General features: G+C 35.4%; 1 pseudogene; it reads right to left on the minus strand.

Annotated features, from left to right (window-relative positions):
- Positions 1–525: 525 nt before the first annotated feature.
- On the minus strand, positions 526–4606 carry LOC131036114 (taxadiene synthase-like; annotated as a pseudogene).
- Between the last annotated feature and the right edge of the window lie 529 nt (positions 4607–5135).

Consider the following 5135-nt stretch of genomic DNA (forward strand, 5'->3'; position numbering starts at 1 on the left):
AATCCACATTATACATTATTATTATTCAAAATTTAAATGAAACATTTCAATCTCCATATTCAATATATGCAAACTCAAGATAGTGAATTCCATATCCAATATTGTTAATGATAGATATAAAACCATTTATATGTACACTACAACTTTCTTTCACTTAGAAACATGCCAATATAACATCGCAATTTATGCATGCCATTAAAAAACTAACATTAAATAAATCGTAATATTCTATTTGATACACTACAAACTTATGAATTTAAAGAAAACTTCATGTCCATGTGAATTTATCATTCATTATCATATTAATTAAAGAACCTAAAATTACTACTTAAACTTCTATCTTTTTCCAACTCCTATAGAACTTTAACCAACACAAAAACAAAAAAAAATTACAATTAAAAATAATTATTCAAATATATTAACTATGTAGAAAAGAAAATGGTACAATAAATTCAAAGCCTTTATAGAAAGCTTTCCCTTTGGCGGTTTACCTACCCAGTAGTCACCGATACCTGTAACTACCAATAATTTATTAGAATTCGTAATAAGAAACAGCTCTAGAGGTTATAATTATAACATAAACACCACACATACTTTTGGATCAAACAACGACCACAAAAACTAATAGTAGCACAAAGTAGCTATATGAGAGACCAGAGCTAATGAGTATATTCTTCAGATATCACACTCTTATAGGAATTATTTTTTCACCGTTTCTTAATCCCCCTATAATTGTCATGGACTGAGAGGCAAGAAGCAGAAACACATTTATCACCATAGCTCCACAGGGTCAAGGAGGGTTTTCATTATATATTCTTTTGTCTCCTTGGAGGAAATGCCATACCCATCTCTGTACTTGTACATGAGCATAACACATTGCCTCATGTTATAAAGAAACCTTTTACCACATTTTGGGGGTTCACCAATTAACTTGAAATATTCATAGTTCAATTCTTTCAGACAATGATCAACAATGTCTGCAAAATATTTCTGAGCATCTTCTTCTGTAGAACCTGGATTCTGCTTCATATAGCATGTTGTACATGACTCTATTTGTCCTCGAGCCTTCTCGGCCTGCATAATAGAAGAAGAAACATGGTTAGCATGTTTTTCTTCCAATTAGTCATAGCTCATTGATAGTTCAAATAGGGTTTTATTTAAAAAATGCATTCTAAACATTGATTTTTGCTTCCAGTTCAAATACCTGAGAAGTCGCAGTATCATTTACTAGCCGCCATTGTAAGGACACAAGCTTAAAAAAATTTGAGGAATCTTGTAGCAGGGGAAGATCATTATCTGTTACAACCTCGCCCATCAAAAGGATTGGATGTAAACCACTTGGTCCAAGACCCACAGAAACACAACGTGTCTCGAAGTATTCTTCCATTGTTGGTATGTACCCAGCTTCTGACCACTCTCTTTCCTTCATTAAAGCGTTGATGTACTTCTCCCACTGTACCAGCAACAAGCAATGTGATACATAAAGAAACACTTACAAAAGGAATTATGAAAAGTATGAGCATTTAAATTACATACATCTTTTCTTATGTGATGGAGCATGTCACGCCCTTGTTGCTTTGTCACTTCCTCATTTATTTCATTCAGTATTTCATACCACGCTTTGAAGACTATTTTCATGTATTCTGGAAGCTCATCTATCAAGGAAGTATCACATCTGAATGTAGTTGTAAAAAGCTCCAGTAAACATGGTTTCAAGAGAAGTATCAAACTAGGATTTAAGAAACTACCTCATTTATTGCTTCTCTGAAAATTGTCAACTCTTCCATTGTTCCATAGGTGTCGTAAATATCATTCATGACGAATTGCATGGTTTCAAGAGGATTATCAAAATAGTATTTAAGAAAATTTTACCTGTTCATTGCTTCTTTGAAAATTCTGAGCTCTTCCATTGTTCCATAGGTGTCGTAAATATCATCCATGACGAGTTGCAAGGACCCAATTTTGGTGAAGGCAATTCTACATAATGAATACTCTGGCTCAAATATTGCCACTGAAAAATACGTCTCTACTATCCTTTGTCGGGCAAACTCTACTTCTGGCATACGCGACTCTTTCCACCAACTATCATACAACATATAGCAATTAAAAGATTAAAAAGTTTAAAAACTATAATGAAGTTAGAGTTATATATCACCCACCTTGAGAGATGTTTTAATTCTCTCTGATGTAAAGACTGTTCAATGTTGAAGTATAATTTAGCCAACTCCATGCAACAGGTATTATCAACGTATGACATCCTGTTTAATTATAAAATAAATATGACGTAGAATGACGAACCAGACAATGGTGATAAAAGCACAACAAATTTCTGTAATATAAAACATCGTAACCATTTCTAAACATACTTGAATAGGGTTTTTCTAAGCCATGCATGATTATCGTCGTAAACATCAATGTAGCTCCTTGCCTCTAAGATGGAGATACTTAGGTGCCAAGAGTACTCCAATACATATTCAGTCTGATAAAATATTTGACACAGATTTTCATTTAGGGAGAAATCAATTTCTTGCTGCTTTTAGATAAAGATAATAATACTAGTAATAAAATATTGTTGTTGAGCTTAATTTGAGACTTTTGACATGATGGATCATTTAGTGGCAATTAAAACATCAATTTCAAATACATACACAATTGACTTTAAAAGGATTGATAATAATTTTGCTAACCTCTTCAGCAATTTCCTCGTTGTATAATATATGATTTGTTGTTAGTGATTTTCTGAGATAGGTGGAAGCAAACAGCCTAGCTTCACCCATAACCTCTTCTCCAGGGAATGCAAGGTCAGAAGCTCTAAACAGATTCACAATGCTTCTATGTTCTATGTGTCTTTGGCCAGAACACGAGAAGAAGCACACCCACTTTCATCTTTGAAATTATTGAGCACCTCTGAGAATTTATATATGTCAGTATTACAAAAACAAAAAGTTTAATAATAATAAACTGCACTGTACCAAAGAAAACTTCGCAGGAAAATTCCACCTGGGGAGACATTGTATCCATGGATCTCAAGGGTTCGGAGGCCCAGTGCTGTAGTATTGAGATCTGCAAAAAGGCTATCTCTACCCCATCCAATACCCTTTTCACTCCAATATCTGCCCCAATAATTATTATCTTAAAAAATTGCTTAGATCAAAACACTGTAACTATAATATAACAATACCGATATGAGTATAAAAATACTTACCCATAAACATAGTCCAGAGCTGCTTTGATTTCTTCTTGGAAATGTCGACCTATTCCAAGACGCTCAATATTGTCAACCAGCGAAAGGCGTTCAAGCAAATCGATTGGATACAAGCATGGCACTGTTTCACAAATTACATGTAATCCGTTTAACAACGAAGAATGATTGACTGACATGACACACAATATTAGGGAAATGTATCATACCGCACCCACTGAATTTTTCCACCAGACGATTCAAAAAGCTAAAACATCTCTCATCGCCGGTATTTACGAGTACACAGGCAGTGGAAGCAGGCGAGCTAAGAAAGGATCCATCTTTGCTCTGGAACATCATTATCTTTTTCCAGTCAATTATTTCCTCAAGCCCCTCCAGTGCATTCAGCATGCGTGTTGGAATATCCCGCTCCATTGAGATACTGCAAGTGAAGTAAGTTATAAGAAGAAAGAAATTGCAAACATAATCTCATACTCCGTAAGCAGTGTTGCTCGCTTCTTCATCAAAGAAGCATTACACGGAAGACTCAACCCTAGAGATTCTGCCTTTTTCATCAATGCAGGAAAAATTATTTCAAAATCCGGAGGCAAGCTATCCTCATCCTCTAGTGAATTCAGATGTTCTGTAATGAAACGAACACCTACACATGAAATCAAATATTTTAAGGTCAGAAATGAAACATTAAATTCCAGAGTAAGACTTTCTTTGTATCGTACAAACTTCAACAGCATAAATATAACCTTTTTCTACATTAGGGTGTCCTGTGTTCCAACTGAGAAGGGAAACAACATAAGCGAGAGTACTAAGCAAACGATCGCATAACATGAACGTTGAATGAAGGCCCCATGAACCATCCCTTAGCTGGTGCTGGATAAGCCATTTTATGGCCTGAGGAAACTGTGGGGCATTAGATCCATCCTGGGCAGGAACCATTGCTACCCATGCGGTGTCATAAGCTGAGGGACTCATTTCTCCATCTTTAAGAGCTCTGAACATTTCTTTTATCTTCACAACCAGATTATCGGCCCACTGTTGGTACGAAGAAGCCTGCAACAAAAACACAAACACAAACAGGAAAGCTCAGCCTTATAGACTTGGTTAATTTGATATGAGACAAAAGAAAATCATACTGAAATTAGTCTGTCCTACTTGATGATATGGTGTCTGCAGAGACTGCATAACATCATCGTTCCACACATCGCTATGATAATTGGCAGTGCGTCGAGGAACAGAAGATTTAACGTTATCAGAAAGCGAAGACATCGCTCTGACAGGAGGAGTCGTTGGCGGAATGCAGGAAACCCAACGTTGTGCTCTGTAATAAACTGAGCATTGTTGGAATGCTTTGTTGAGGACCAATGTATTCCTCAGCTTAGACACTGAACAAATGGAAAGTTGAGCCATTGAGGAATGATATACCTGACTACGCCAAAATGGGTGCTATAAATAGGCGTTCCCATGTGTTAAATGACATATGCTAATGACGTATGTTAATGACATAGATATATTATGAATTGGTGCAAGGAATTCTCGTGGGTATGTCATTTTTGAACATGGAGTAGAAAACCAAATTGCAGGGTCTAAGCCAAGTACACGCAAGAGAGTTTACGTTTTCAACTTTTGTAATAAAGTAGGAAATTGTATTTGGTGAAAACGTCAGAACTACATTGTCTTTAAACTGGTTTCAAAATGACAATAAGGTCTCTTTTGGAACCAGAATAGACACAACCATTTATTTGTGGTGGCTATTAATGAACTAAGAAGTGGGTGATTTATTTGTGGTCGCTATTAATGAACTACGAAGTGTGTGATTTATTTATTTTATTAATCAAAGCTGATTATAAGAAAAATAGTTCACACGAATTTCATATACAAAGAGAAGTAATAAAGAGTTACAAGAATCTATTGCAAATCAATAGCTGGAACAGATGTA

Source organism: Cryptomeria japonica, chromosome 4 (assembly GCF_030272615.1).
Source record: "Cryptomeria japonica chromosome 4, Sugi_1.0, whole genome shotgun sequence".
Classification (NCBI taxonomy): domain Eukaryota; kingdom Viridiplantae; phylum Streptophyta; class Pinopsida; order Cupressales; family Cupressaceae; genus Cryptomeria; species Cryptomeria japonica.